The sequence below is a fragment of the Camelus ferus genome, chromosome 19 (assembly GCF_009834535.1).
Source record: "Camelus ferus isolate YT-003-E chromosome 19, BCGSAC_Cfer_1.0, whole genome shotgun sequence".
NCBI classification, from domain to species: Eukaryota; Metazoa; Chordata; class Mammalia; order Artiodactyla; family Camelidae; genus Camelus; species Camelus ferus.
This window is the reverse complement of record NC_045714.1, coordinates 33,798,303-33,814,679: the sequence shown is the minus strand read 5'-3', so window position 1 is coordinate 33,814,679 and position 16,377 is coordinate 33,798,303. Positions and strand designations below refer to the sequence as shown.

General features: G+C 42.7%; 1 long non-coding RNA gene across 3 annotated transcripts in view; it reads right to left on the bottom strand.

Annotated features, from left to right (window-relative positions):
• The window catches only part of LOC116657973, a 48,359-nt gene that overhangs the window by 30,481 nt on the left and 1,501 nt on the right, over positions 1–16,377 (bottom strand). The window contains exons 2-5 of one of the 3 annotated variants that reach the window (XR_004313177.1): positions 15,600–15,703; positions 7,311–7,403; positions 6,303–6,418; positions 314–494 (exon numbers count right to left, since the gene is read on the bottom strand). This is a non-coding gene — a long non-coding RNA (uncharacterized LOC116657973). Of the gene's footprint in view, positions 1–313; positions 495–5,892; positions 6,419–7,310; positions 7,404–15,599; positions 15,704–16,377 lie in introns of those variants that run through there. The other 2 variants (XR_004313175.1, XR_004313176.1) reach the window with 2 other exon arrangements.

Here is a 16,377-nt window from a genome sequence, read left to right as displayed (position 1 = left end):
AATCGAGGCCCCGAGGCTTGCAGAGACAAGCGATGTGGCAAGGCTCTTGTTCTGTCAAACTAGCTCATCCGAGCACAGAAGAAATGGACACACTGCCCACTTTCTGTCTCTCTGTCTTGGGAGACCCAAGCTCCAGCTGCTCACCTTTTCCTCATCGGGTTCTTAGTCTGGTGGGGACAGATCAAGCATGTGCTTAGGGTACCAGCAAAGCAGGGCACCAAAAGTGACAGTAAGTAAGTGTGAAGCAATGCGGTAAGCAGGAAAAGTGATTCCTGTATTTAGGGTGTATTTCTGACATCACAGGTCAACTCACCGAACTCCATTTGGGCAGGCTTTCCTGCAGGCTAGACGCTGGCAAACCCACGTCTACAGATTGGTCCTTGAGACACCTCTCTTCCAAAAACGGATGCACTATTCGGAAGGCAGAAGTGAGGTGGAGAATGTATTTCCGCTCTTTGCACTGGCAAGCATCTGCTGGGAGCATTTGTTTTTTCCTGCAGCAGTGAAAGTAGAGATCCAGTGACTAAGTGCCTTGCTCTGTATTACTGAGAGGAAGGTCATGGATATCCGTTTTCTTGCCATCAATCAAGGGAGAGGCAGTGTGGTCCTGGGACCAACAGTGGCAGCGCAGTTTCCTGATCTGTGCATCTCAGCTGAGGCAATGTTGTCCTGGAGCCAGCAGTCAGGACAGGGACTTCCTGAAGCTCCAGCTTCCTGATCATAGAGGATTTAGAAGCTCCCTTGGTGCACCAACCTTGTAGATATATCCTGGGGGACACTGCTGGAAGTTCTACCTAGAACCTGTTCCCCCAGCACATCGGACAATCCTGCAAGCACCCAATATCCCCTGTATGAAGTCTCTTTTGGCTTAACCTGGTCTAAGTATTTCCGTTATATGCAGCAGAACCTGACTAATACAGAGTGCTTCTGATGTCCTGGGATCTGTGTGGAGTTCTTTACATTTAATCTTCACAATGGCCTTCTGAGTTCAGTATAGTCAGGTACGTGGTGGCAAGCAACAGAACTGATCTTGACTAATTTCTGCAGAAAATGAACTTACTGGAAAGATATTTGTTAACCCAGTGAATCACTGGGAGAGGGAAGCCTAGGGAACTAAGCTTGGAAATTCCACAACTAAGAACACAGCCTGAAAGCGGGGGAGGGTATAGTTCAGTAGTAGACTGAATGCTTAGCATGCATGATATCCTGGGTTCAATCCCCAGTACCTCTATTAAAGTAAATAAATAAATCCACTCTGGCACAACCATGTCTCATGCAAATTTGTCCCAAATTACATGTGACATACTAAATAAATTTTTAATCCCATTTTACAGGTAAGTAAGTAGAGGTTCAGATAAGTTAAATAAGTGCCCTAGGTCACAAGTCTGTGTGACAGTAGAGCTCCTATTCACTTCCTCTCATCCCTGACATCCTGCCCTGCTCACCCCCATCCCTCATGTGCAAAGCAGACAGGGAAGAAGGAGCAGGAGCCGGCAGAGACCAGCAGGAAGGGCGAGAGGTCTGGAGCCAGGCAGTGCTCCAAGCACAGACTATCCTTGGAATGTTGGAAAGTTCTGTTAGAAAGTCCTTCTGAGCCTGGGGCATATTCTTCTAAAGAACTTTCTTGATTGGAAAAATCCTGTGCTTTGAGGATGGAATTGAACAAGCGGGAACAGCCAAAGGTCACTGGGTACCACAGCTGCAGAATCAGGAAGGACATCAAGCTAGGGGATACCACTGGAGATTGGGAGCCGGCCACAGCTCACACAGAGACAAGCTTAAAAGGGCAGTCAGTGGTGGGAGGGCCGTGGTGGCTTCGATAGAGGAACCCAGAGGATCAGTGGTCCAAAGTCACTCATTAGTTATCCAACCTTGAGGCAGTCACTTCCCCTCTCTGAGACTCAGTCTTCTCAACCCTCTGCTGAGAGGCAGAAAACTATAGTGGTTAGGAATGCTGGCTTTCCAATCAGACAGTTGAGTCCTCCTGCATGATTTGGGGCAGGTTCTCCAATTTCTCTGTGCCTTTTTCCATATCCATAGAGTGTTTTTGTTTTTTTTAATGGAGGTGCTGGGGATTGAACCTAGGACCTCCTGCATGCTAAGCAGATGCTCTACCACTGAGCTATATGCACCCCCCCAACCAGTATCCATAAAATGAAGCTAAGAGGCTGTGAAACAGGGCCATCGGAACGATTAAATGAATTGGCATAGGAAAAGGATTTTGAACCGCAGTAGGCATATAGCAAGCACTCGGGAAATGTTAGCTACTATTTTTCTCACCTTGGAGGGAAGTATGAGTATTAAAGGAGACAACCTGCATGAAGGGTTTCACAGATTATTTGGCTTATTAGCTCAGCTCAGAAAACAGTGGTTTTCTGGTTACCTAATACTGCCTAATAAACTATTCTAAAACATAGTGACTTAAAATGACAGCCCATTACTTTGCTCACAGATCTGCAGTTTGGGAAGGGATGAGCAGATTTGGCTCATCTCTGCTCGCTGAAGCATAGGGCTGGAGGACTCATTCCGAGATGGCTCACTCCCATGGGTAGCAGGTTGATGCCAGCTGATGGCTAAGAGTTCAGCTGGGCCTCTGGGCCAGTAGCCTACATTATCTCTACCTGGGCCTCTCCACAGGGCTGCCTGGGCTTCCTCACAGCATGGCAGCTAAGACACGTGAAAAGACTGAATGTGGAGCTTCCAGTCTCTTAAGGTCTCTGCCTGCAAATGGGCACAATTTCACTTCCACAATGTTCTCTTAGTCAAGCAATCGCGGAACCTGCCCGGACTCAAGGGGAGGCACATAGATCCCTCCTCTTGAATGCAAAGACTGTCAGAGGATTTGCAACCATCTTCAATCCACTACAGGCAGTTGTGTTTTCAATCTAAGTACCAGCCCCAGGCACACATACACAGACATGGGTGAGCCATGCCCCAACCAAGAAGTAGATGATCAAAGGAGGAAAGAGGAACCCTCTCCAAATTGGATAAATCCTACTTGTTGTTTAAGATTCCACAGAAGAGTCTGTGAGTCTCCTATCTCCCACGGTCCCCAGGTGAAGTGCTTACCCTGCATCCCCAGTATCCCTGCCTCCCTCTTCCTGGAGCTGGTCAGGGAGCTGACTGCTGTACTGGAGGCTGTAAGTCCAGGCTATATAAGCACACAGGCTGTGGAATCTTTGGGTGGCTTCCTATGCTCCCTCAGCCTTGGGCATCTCATCTGGAAAGTGGGCATGATAAGCTCTACATCCTAAAGTCATTCTGAGGATTAACTGAAGTCACGAGTAGGTAGGGTGAAGAAATTAATGAATCACCTATTAGGCCCATTTTTTTAAAAAAATGTGGCCTATTTTTCATTCCAGAAACAGATCTCTTCTTGCTCTTCAGTTCCCCACCTTTCAAGGTTGTGGCTAGTGGACAGGGGTCAGGAGATTTAAATAACCAACTCAAAGTACAGCTTTCTAAGGTAGGAAACTGTATACATATATGCAGAGTATGATCTCAACTATCTAAAAAGATGGAGACTAGAAGGAAATAAGCCAGAGTGTTCACAGGGGTTGATCTTGGAGGTTGAGTTTGGTGCTTTTTTTCCTACTGTTTCTTTGTAACTTGTGTGTGTGTGTGTGTGCCCACATTTTATCAGTTTATGGGGGACTTTATAATAAAGACATATATATAAAATGAGTAAATTTAGGCTAGCATCCCCCGCTGCCACATACACTCCCACACACACGTGTCTTTCTATGGAGCAGGCTCTCCAAGATGATATGGGCAGAGCTCTGGGCCAGACAATTCTTCCCTGGGCTGAAGTGAACCCCACACTGCCCTTCGCCCACATAATTGCCAGAAGCTTTCCCCACTGTCGACCAAGAACACCCTCGCATGATGCAGAAAAATGTTCTTAATTTTTCAGAGATGCATTTGGGGTGAAATGTCAGAATGTTTGTAATTTACTTTAAACTACTTCAGAAAAACAATAGATAAAACAATTATGGCCAAAAATAAAAAAATCCCCAAACTCCATAACAACTGCCAGATCTAGGGGATGGATATATGTGTATTTTGTTCAATTACTCTTGTTAACTTTTCTGTTTGAAAATTTTCAGGAAAAAAAAGAGGGGGGAAAAGTCCCACCCATTTCCAAATGTCCCCTGTCGGTGTGGTACCACCTCTGGTTGAAAAACTTCTATCTTCATCTTGTATCAGCTGCATTTTCATAAATGTGTCTACGGGGCTGCCTGTTTTTCTTCAAACGTTTCCTCCTTGGCTTCCTTCTCTTGCAGATGACATCTGGATGTAGGGGAAATGCCCTCATGGCAAAGGGAAGAGAAGGCCCTCCTACTGCCCCTTTGAGTCCTTGCTGGTTTCTTGAGGTGCCCCTCGCTCTGCCTGGTCGGTCAGTGGGGGCCTGATGGCATAAGTTGCTGACGTCCAGAGCCACTGAAAGTCTGTTCCCTCTGGCACTGACCCAACGCCACCACCACTCTCCTGGGCACCTGAGCCCCTCTGAGTCTCAGCTGCGATCTCCATCCAGCCTGCCTCGCTGGTCACCCAACTGCTCCTCACGCTCACTGTTTTCCATGCCTCTCAGCAAACTCTTACCGTGAGCACATAAGGACCCCGGATCGATCTCTTCCATGCCACATGCATCCTAAGATGATCCCTAACACAGGTGACAAAAGTAGGGTGGGCTAGGATGCAGTAATGGGGGGAGTCCAACCATCCATCCTTACTGTACATGTGTATGGCATTTCATAGATTTCATGTTCACTCTCTTTTCAATTACAAACTCTTTCTGAGTGCCTGCTCTGTGCCAGGCACTGTCCTAAGGGTCTGGGCCCCCCACCCCACTACTTAGACACACTAGGCACCTGTTGATATGTGAAACGGCAAACAAGTCATGATGCAGCTATACAAATGAATATCAAGCCGATGTTAAAAAGAATGAACTTAATTGACATGTTCTGGTAAGGAATGATATCTAAGATATGCTGTTCAATGAAAAGGGGAGTTTCAATAAAATAGCTAGCATAGACTATGAGCCCTATTCCACAAAAAATTATAATAATGAGACCTGACAATGACACACTTTTCTGTCCCCGTGTTAAATAACACTGGGACCAAGCAATAGCTTAGGGGCTTGCTCCAGGAACTACCTGTTCTTTGAAGGTAAGACCCGATAAAAATGAAACACCTTACTTATTAAAACATGCTCATTTAGACTCACTTCAAGGCCTTTGCCCCTCTGCATTCACCAATCCAAAGCTCTTACAAAATCTGCCCAATCCCAACCAGTTACCTGCCTTATATGACCCACCTTAAAACCACTCAGTGCAGCCTTTAAAACTGTAAGTATCCCTCCCTAATGCCTTCTCTTAGAGATACCACTAAGACTTTATCCAAGTGTTTTTCTCCCTTTGTGTGGTAAGTTTTAATATACTTAGTTTCAGGGGATGAGCATAGCTCAGTGGGAGAGCATATGCTTAACATGCACAAGGTCCTGGGTTCAGTTCCCAGTACCTCCATTTAAAAAATGAAATAATAAACTCAGCTTTATTTGATCACCAAGTTTCCTGGTGGTCTTTGAGGGAATCCATGATCAATAATGATAATAATTAGGTACATGCTGAGAACTAAGCTAATTGTCTTAGTCACTTATCCCCACCAAGCCCACCTGGTGAGATTTTTTTGTGTCCTTATTCCCATTTTACAGAGGAAGAAATTGAGGAATCAAATTTGAGCACCTTGCCAAATATTACACAGGGAGTAAGTGAGAGATCACACTGAAACCAAGAAGTCTGCTTCCACAGTCTGAGATCGTAACCCCCTACATTGCTTCTGTTCTAGTTCTTAGGTGCATATAAAAATTACTCAAAATCCCAGTGGCTGAAAATCAACATTTCTTTTGCCCACGAATCTTCGATCTGGGGAGGGCTCAGTGAGGGTAAGTACCTTGGCTCCACATGGTGACGGCTGAGGTGGCTCCAACCCCGGAAGCTGGAATCACCTGGAGGCTTATTCTTTCCCTTATCCGGCAAGTCACGCTGACCGTCCCCTGGGACCTCAGCTGGCCATCAGCCAGAACACGTGCCCATGGCCTCTTCACATGTCCTGGGCTTCCTCACAACCTGGTGGCTGGGTTCCCACGGTAAGCATCCCCTCAAAAGAGATTTCTAGGTGAATCCATTTTGCCTTTTATGACCTGACCTTGGAAGTCATACAGCACCAGTTCTGCCACATTCCATCTGTCAAGGCAATCACAACGCCCTCCCCAGGTTCAAAGTCAGCAGAAATCGATTTACCTCATGGGGACTGGCAATATCAGAAAGTCCATGTGAGACCAGAAACATTGCTGTGGTCATTTTTGGAAAGACGATCTTCCACAGACCCACATATTCAACGTGTATGTCCATAAAATCTGCAATATTATGTAACAAATAGTTAGCTCTGGTTATTTCTGGGGATCATAGAGGGTCTTTTATTTTCTATGATGTTTGGATTTTTGTAACAGGTGTATAAAAACCTATGGTAACTTTTTTTCAGAGACTTGGTGTCCATTCTCAAGAAGCTTATGCTGAAGGTGAGTATCCTGACCATTACCTAATTCTTCTATATCCGTGTTCTGCCTCTTGCTGCTGGACTTTGTGCCCCAGGAGGCTGGCTGCTACAGACCGTACCACCTGGTCCCCTTTGCCTTCTGTCTTCTGGTTGGGTTGTTCCAAATGGGAGCTGAAGGAAATCAGAGGGTGGGAGAGGGGGTGGGGTATTCTCGCCTTCACCTGAGCATGGTTCTCCTGGTGGCCATGTTCCCCTACAGCATATAGCATCTGCTGGACAGCCTCTCCTCCACAGCGATCGGTCTCACTGTGTTCCAGTAACACTTCCTTCATCTCCATCCTTCAGACCCAAGACGGGTACTGGCTTGCCTCCGTGGCCAGTTCCTGGGGTGTCTCATCCCACCTTATGGATTTCCCTAATCCTGTCTATCCTCTATAATTGTCTCTTCATTAAACTCTCTTAATTAAACACTCTAAGTTCACCCTCTGTTCCCTGATTAGTACAGGACTGATGGAGACAAACATGCAAACAATGACATTACGGTGTACTGATTGCTTCGAAAGGCAGGTATAAAAAAAGAATATCTAGGTTTTACTGGAAGAATCAGAGAAGACTTCCCCAAGAAAATAATACTTCAACTGAGACCAAAAAAAGAATCCATGTTCACTAGTTTGTAAAAAGGAGAAGAACTTTCCAACCCTATGAGGTTTCCATAGATAAAGAAATAGGCCCAGAGAGGTTAAGCAACTTACCATGGTCACACAGGGAATAGCATAGATTCAAGCTTTCCACTTAATCCATCACACTACAGGGCAAATTTGTTACAGTAGTTCAGGTGCTTTTAGCTGCAAATAATCAGGAAAAAAAAATGGCATAGGCCATTATATATATATTATATATATATTATATATATATAATACATTTATATAATCTTGTTATATATTAACAAAAAGATCAGGTAACTCCAGGATTGATTAAATAAAATCAGATGTTCAACAAAGCTATCAAGAAAATCTAAATAAATAGATTGGAAGACTCAATATTGTGAAGTCAATCCTCCTTACATGTACCTATAGACTTAACACAATCACAGTCAAATTCCTATGAAGTTTATGTGTAGAAATTACCAAGCCAATTCTAAAACGTGTATGGAAATACAAAGGACCTAGAGCAGCTTAGACGATCTTGAAGAAGAACATATGCTGTGAGGTGTCAATGCTTAATACCAAGCTATAGTAATTATGCCAGGGTGGTACTGACACAAGGACAGACAAAGAGACAAATGGAACAGAACTGGGAGTCCAGAAATGGACCCAAACATGTATGTCCTTTTGATTTACAACAAGGGTGCCGCTGCAATCCAGTGGTGCTGGAGAAATTAGATATCCACACAGAAAATAGTATGTATGGGGAAAAAATTAATCTCTACCTCACACCATACATAAAAATTAATGTGGGGTGGATCACAGACGTAAATGTAAAAGTTAAATAGAATCAGGCTTCTAAAGGAAAAGGGTGTGTTAGTTTCTGGTGCACAGCATAGTGATTCAGTTACACCCACACACACACATATATATATTCTTTTTCATTCTAAATTATTACAAGATATTGAATGTAGTTCTCTCTGCTATAAATTAGGACCTTGCTGTTTATCTATTTGATAAATAGTAGTTTGTATCTGCTAATCCTAAACTCCTAATTTATCCCTCTACCCTCTTTCCCTTTTGGTAACTATAAATTTGTTTCTTATGTCTGTGAGTCTGTTTCTGTTTTGTAAACAAGGTCATTTGTGTCATTTCTTTAGATTCCATGTGTAAGTGATATCATATGATATTTGTCTTTCTCTTTCTGATTTACTTCACTTAGTATGATAATCTCTAGGTCCATCCATGTTACTGCAAATGGGATTATTTCATTCTTTTTCATGGCTGAGTAGTATTCCATTGTGTGTATATGTGTGTGTGTGTGTCTGTGTGTATACACACATATGTATATATATATACATATATACACCACATCTTCTTTATCCAGTCATCTGTAGATGAACATTTAGGTTGCTGCCATGTCTTGGCCATTGTAAATAGTGCTGCTATGAACATTGGGATGCATGCATATTTTTGAGTTAGAGTTTTCTCCAGATATATACCCAGGAGTGGGATTGCTGGACCATACAGTAAATCTATTTTTAGTTTTTTATGAAATCTTCATACTGTTTTCCATAGTGGCTGCCCCAAATTACATTCCCACCAACAGTCTGGGAGAGTTCCCTTTTCTCCACACCCTCTCCAGCATTTATCATTTGTGGAATTTTTAATGATGGTCATTCTGAGCAGGTGTGAGGTGATACCTCATTATAGTTTTGATTTGCATTTCTCTGATAATTAGTGATATTGAGCATGTTTTCATGCACCTATATAACCTGCTTTTTAACTTAGTTGTTTTTTTTTAACTTTCACTGTAGTTGTACATTTCTTGCTTATTTGCTCCCACCCCCAATTCTGGTTGCTGAGGGGGATCAACCGTCAGAAGGAAGGACTCAGAACAGGTGAGGCATTGTGGGGCTCTGGCTGGGAATCTGGGAAGTAGCTACTCTCCCCAGATTGGGGAGATCCTAGAAGGGGGAAGGCCCAGCTCAGCTGTAGGAGCAAGGGGTCCAGGGCTGTGCCAGATGTGGTCAGGTCTGGAGCCCCTGCAAGGGTCTGAAGGTAGGCAGATCCTAGGCCCTAGGGGAGGGAAAGGGTGAAACTGGAACTGGGGACCAGAGAGCCCACTAGAGGATATGGCTTTGGGGCAGCAGGGTTCCCTCCTAGTCCTGGCATATCCCACTTAATATCAGTAATCAGGTCCTAAAAAACATACATTCTTAATGAAAATGCCAAAAGGAAACCTATTCCTATTAAATAAGAAAAATTATATACACATAAACTCAAAACCCTCAACTAATTTCCTGAAATTTTACTAAAATTCAGTAAAATGTATATATACATATATATTTTAAACTATCATGTTAGGATGTAAGATGCTTAGCATCACTTCTAGATCATGCACAATTAAATTGGGTGTTAAACATTTGCTTAGGGTCTGGTAACACAGCCTCTCTCTCAGCTACCAACAGCCAAGGTGCAAAAACTCTTTGTTATCCCTCAGTTGATTTTTTAAAATTGTATCTTCTACTATTAGATCCATCCGGGTATGTTTATTAGTACATAATTTTTATTTCATTTGCTTTTAGAAAGAGAAAGAGGGAACATGAAAACAACTGTATCAGGAAGCATATGGTAGAAGATATGAGAAAAGAGGCACGAACAACTAAAAGGCTTACATGTCTCATGTAACAAGAAGCCCTGGGCATGCCCCTTCTTTGTCAGACTACAAAGACTTTCATCTTCAGGCTTTGTAGCCTCAGCGTTGCTTGATGTGTGCTGAATTTCTAGGCAATACAGCAATGTTCCAGGCAGGAAGAATGGAGAAGGGGCAAAAAGGCCAAAGGAGTCAAGAAAATGGGGTCTGTTCCTCTATAAAAGCCTTCCTGGGAGTCTCACCCAGCGACTTCTACTGCACTCATCAACCAGAAGCACTTGGTCCCAGAAGGTCTGGGTCACTTGGTTCTCAACACGTCTACATGCAACTCTGATTTATCAATTCTTTTGGGATAAAATATAAAATGGGAAACTTTTTTTTTCTTCCAGGTAATTTGGTTTGAAATGTTCTACTGAGTTTTAGGGATGTAAGTATAAATGCTTTCCAATATAAACATTTGCCAACAAAAATAATTGCTATTAAGATATATGTAAACATTATCAAGTTTGGGTATTATAAATCAACAGTCATTCTACTGGGGAAACATTCACCAGAGAGTATCTGAAGGATATGCTTTAAAACTGTGGAGGCTCCCCCCAACACACACACACACCTCTACCTCATCTTTGGCAACAGTTACATGGTGAATATGACATTGTGGATGCCATCATTGATGTAAACTGTCCTTTATTGTTGGACATTTAGAATGTTTCCAACTTCTCACAGTTATAAACAAAGCTGCATTGAACATCTTTGTACAAACATCCTTACCCATTTGTCCAGTTACTTCTTTGAGATAAATTAAATCCTTGAAAATGGCTGGCTTGAAGTTTCTACAAATTAAAATTTTTGATACATACTGCTGAACTGCCCTCCAGAAAGGTTGTACCAACTGCACTACGTCTCCATTGCTGGAGCAATAGACATGCATCACAGGGCACACTGGCCCACCTGGATGAAGAAGAGGATAAATGGCTCTGTTAACATGGCCTTTGGAAGCAGAGTGCTCAGTAATTCAGGCACCAATTACGTTTAGAAATGAGATTAGAACATGGAATCTTCCCATTTTTCTCTCTGGGAGTTTCAAAGTTCCATTCCTGGGCAGATGAAACAATAAAACAACACTGGTGAAATGAAGTCAGTGAGAACCCAGGACAGTTACACTGATCAATGTTTCCATTTAGGACAGACTTTCAGGGCAACTTGCTCAGCTCTGACTTGAAGGAAAACAAACATCACACTCAGCACTCAGTTTTTCCCAATTACTGACTCTTCCTTCCTAAAACACACACATTGATCCCATAGGCTCCCTTCTTAAAAATGCTATGATGCTCCAGCCCAAACACGTTCCTAAAAAATGATGCCTAACATCCTAGTAGAACAACTGAAATTGTTCACTATGAAATAATAAGAGCAGCATCAACAGTAACATAAAAGTTAGCACCTACATGATGGGGAGTTATTGTTTCATAAAAACAGAGTTTCAGTTTGGGATGATAAGAAAGTTCTGCAGATGGATGATGGTGATGGTTGCACCACAATGTGAAGGTACGTAATGCCTCTGAATTGGACACTTAAGGATGGTTAAATGATCAATTTCATGTTATGTATATTTTATACAATTAAAAAAATCTAAAAAAACCCATTGACTTCCAGTTTCCAATCCAGCATGTAAGGGACTAAGAAGAGTTGTCACTCTGTCCTAACAACAAAGTAAAAAGGCATACTAAAAGGCAAAAACACAGTTTGATGAGACAGAGAAAACATCAGAATCAGACTCAGATAGAACAGAGGTGTTGGCACGACCAGACTGGAAACATAAAATGACATTGATTAATATGCTAAAGGCTCTAATGGAAAAAGTCGGCAACATGCAAGAACAGATGGGCAAGGAAAGCAGAGAGAGGGAAATTCTAAGAAAGAATGAAAAAGAAATGTTTGAGATGGAAAACCCTGTAACAGAAATGAAAGTGGTCTCTGCCTTCCATGAAGACTCATAATGTGAGAAATTCTCCAAATATATAGCAAAAGGGTTCAGATGCAGGCTGCCCCCACCCCCCAAAAGTATCTATTCCACATATCATGTAGGTTAGGGCTGGACACTTCATGCCTTTCTCCTGACAGCTGCTAGCATCTGGTGCTGAATTAGAGGGCGGAGGTAATACCTTGACCTTGACTTCCCTTCACCAAGTTTAAATTTAAGTTCACAGTATTCAGAAGAGCCTCAGTAAGCCCAGCCTGATTAGGTAACCTGAGGACAGAGACAAAAAGCGTTTTAATAATTGCCCTATCTTTCCCTGTTTCTTTCTCCAGCCAGCTCACTCTGCCTTCTGCTGAGCTTTGAAGAGTAACTCAAAGGTCTGAGCTGATTTACTCCTGAGCACCTATCCAGTTCAGCTCTCAGCCCAATTAACAAGTATTTTATCCTGGGACTGGGCAAGCGGGTGCTGCCAGGATATTATTACTCAGCTCTCCAGCCAAGCTGTTGGGAGAAGAAGGGCTTTTGCATCCAGAGGCAGCAGACATATCCCTCTAAAAGAGATGAAGGCAGTGCACAGAGGTCTGGGGAAGCACCAAGTGATCATCCAACCCCGAAGGGAGGTTGGGGATCAGGAGAGACTTCCGGGAAAACCTGATATTTCAGATGAGGCTGGAAGGAAGAGCAGGAATTAACTCCACTATAAAGGAAAAGTGTTCGAAAAAAAGTACCTGTGTATGCAGAGTTCTGGAGGTGTGAGAGGGCAAAATATATGGGGAAACAAACCCAGGGAGAGAGCTTAGAAATCCAACCAATAAGCAGTTCATCACTTCTTAGTGTATCTTAGACCCCCCAAAAATCTGATGGGTTCTACCCTAGACCTGAGCCTATACACACACACGCAGAAACTGGCACCTGCTGTCCAGGGACCCCTGGTTAAGAATCCTTTACACAAGTCAATCTTTCATTCACAGATGCCCAAACAGGCCAAGAGAAGTCCAAAGTGGCCATCATGGCAAAGCACTGCCACTGCAGCAGTATTGACTCGGGGCTCTCTTGTTCAGACTGGAAACATACCTCAAGTGACTAATGATCTTTATTTCAAAGTGAAGCAAGTGAAAGCTGACCGAAAGCTTCACAAGCTTGGAGAGGGCTTGACAAGTGATGTGCTTCACTGTCAGGCAACTAAGTGCCCAGACAGATTTTCCCCCGGAAGCCTGTAAATGTCACAATACCTGGTCTCTTGTCTGGGGCAGTTGGGTTTCTCTATAAAGGAAGCTCCAATCTACTGCTTGGGGTAGGGAGATGCTTTAATGAGCCTAGATGTAAATATTCTGGAACGTGGCTGGGAACGGACTGGGGGTGTCAGCATTCAGGGTGCAGCTTTTTAGTCAACCCCTAAGTCTAGTTCAGCCCCCACCAGGCCTCTGTCTTTTCCCTCTGCTGGACTGTGGCCACTAAATCTGGAACCTCTCAGGTTCAAATACTTTAGAGATTAGATCCCCAGTATCCTCTGAACGAAGTGCCTGACTGCAAGGGGTCAAAAGGCCCCGCAACAGAGACTTTAGGTCAGTCCTCCTCCTTCACCTCCACCTCCCTCACTACCTGGTTCTGCCAACTCCTGGCCTCCCAGGATTCCAGGATGATGGGCTCTTCCTCGAAATACGCCCCTCCTTAAGCAGGATGGTGGCCCCGCCACCATTTTGCCAAATCGTTTGTCACTCCCCAAACCAGTTCCTGTCTTCATTTATTGTGCTTCAGGGTTGGAGATGTCTCCTGGTGTCATCAAAGATAGAGAGGCTGTTTGCATGTTGTCCTTGCTGTCTGGAAAGGTTTTAAGGAGAAGAGAACAGGATAGAAACAAAACTCAGGTACCCTTGAATATGCTTAACAATACCAAACTGTACACTTAAGAATGGTGAAGATACTGAATCTAATGGTATGTATGTGTTTTTTTGTTTGTTTGTTTTGTTGCCAAAATTAAAAACAAAGCAAAACTCAGCCATCTTAAAACCAGAAGTCTCCCCATTGAGTTTTCTGTGAATTTTGAAAACAAACACAACAGGGGATTTCCTTGAAAATCCATTTGCACACAGAACGTGGATGTTTTGATTCCTTCTACACAGTTTATAGAGGCAATGACTGGGAATACCTATAACAGTGGTTCTCGAACTGTGGTCCCGAGACCAGCAGCATCAGCAGCACCTGAGACTTGTTAGAAATGCAAATTCTCGGGTCCTACCCCAGACCTACTAATCAGAAGTTCTGCTATCTGTTTTTAAGAGGTCCTACATGACTAAATATTGAGTATCAGCCTTGTGATGGTTGATACATGGTTAAAGAGCCACTCATCTAGAGTACTATCCTGATGGGGGAGAATAAAACCAAGTACAGGCAAAACATCGAAGGAAGGATCTCACTCCAGCACACGGAGGAAAGGTAAAGGGAATCATGAAAGGGGGAGAGGAGGTAATTCACTGGGTGGTAACCATGTGTCAGGTACCAAGCTGGAAAGCTTACACACATCTCATTTATCCTCACAGTTTCTTTGAAAAGAAAGAATTATTTCCCCACCTTTACAGGTAAGAAAACAGAAGCTTAGGGAGGGTGACTTTGCTAGCTAAGAAGGATTTCAATTAAAGTCTGCCTGATTCCTTAGGTCCCCTTTATTTCCACACCTCCCTCTTTCAAAATTAACCTCATCACTGAGAATATCTGGCTATAGGAGAAAAGCAACAAGATTTCTCCTCTGCTTGGTAAAAATCCTATCCATCCCCCAAAGCAGAACTCCAATGTCAGCTCCTCTGGGAAGTCTTCCAGAGCTGCCTTGATCAAAGTTGACCTTCCCACAGCGCTTTGCACATACCTGTCTTAAAGAACCTCATACACCTTACTGTAATGTTCCAATCTTTAGTCCCAGGATCTCTTAGAAATTATTGATATTCACAAGCAAACAAACCTTGACCTAAACCTCACAACTAGTGCAAAAATAACTCAAAATGGATTAAAGATTAGATGTAAAAATGTAACACCACAAGACTTTTAGAGAAAAAAAATAGAGGAAAATCTTTGGGACCCAGGGCTGGGTGAAGAGTTCTTAGACTGAACACCAAAAGCATGATCTGTAAAGGGAAAAAAAGATGAACTGGATCATTCAAACTGAAAATCTTTTGCTCTAAGAGCCTGTGAAGAGGACAAAAACACTGGGAGAAAACATATGCAGACCACCTATCTGACAAAAGCCTGACATCTAGAATGCATAAAGAACTCTCGATAAAAAAAAAAAAAAAGAAAAAAAAAAAAGAACTCTCAAAATTCATGAGTTCAAAAATGGGCAAAAGACTTGAACAGATATTGCACTGAGACAGAGAAACATTTGGCAAATAAGCACATGCAAATATTTTCAACATCATTACCGTCAGGAAATGCAAATTAAAATCACAGTGAGATAGCAAGCACTACACAACTATCAGAATGGCTCAAATAAAAAATAGTGACAACACCAAGTGCTAGTGAAGATGCAGAGAGATTAGACTACATTCTGGTAGGAATATAAAACGGTACAGCCACTCAGGAAATGATGTGGTGACTCCTTACAAAATCGAGCATGTGCTTACCATACTACCCAGCAACTGTACTTTGGGGCATTTATTCCAGAGAAGTGGAAATGGATGATCACACAAGAACCTGTACATGAATGTTCATAGCAACTTTATTCATAATAGCAGAAGGCAGAAACAATCTGAATGCCCTTCCATCTTACCTGGGATACTACTCAGCCACAGCAGGGAAACGCCATTGATACAGGCAACAACTTGGATGGATCTCAAGGGAATTATGCTGAGTGGGAAAGCCACCTGCAAAAAGCTACATAATGTATTATTCCATTTATACAATATTCTTGAAATGACAAAATTATAGAGAGGGAGAACCAGGGTTAGGGAGAGGAGAGGGAAGGAGGTGGCTGGGGCTACAAAAGGGAAGCACATGTTCTGTACCTTGACTGTGGTGGTGGCTACGCAAAGCTACATGTCATACAGTTGCATAGAATTAAACACCCACACACACAAATCCATGTAAAACTGGTGAAATCTGGATAAGATGGGTGGATTGTACCACTGCCAATTTCCTTGTTGTGATGTTGTACTAAAGTTACGCAAAATACTACCACTGGGGAAAGCTGAGTGAAAGGTACACGGATCTCTCTGTATTGTTTCTTAAAATGTGTGAACCTACAAATGGTCTCAAAATAAGAAGTTTGAAAAAGAATTGAGGACCTCAAAGAGATTTTGTTCATGTGGGCTATGTCAATTGGTATTTACTATATTCAAAATTAAAATGGAGATATTTTAAAAGTGTTTATTTTAGAACAATAATAAACCCATTATTCATTAAAAGAAACAAAGCATGTTTAGGAACAATGTTTTCAAAAACTAGTGAGAAGGGTGATAATGTTTTGAAAATGTACAAATGTCTTTAATGTCTGGCCTCATAGACAACAGGATTCTCATATCTGCTTTTACATTAATATGATGTGATGT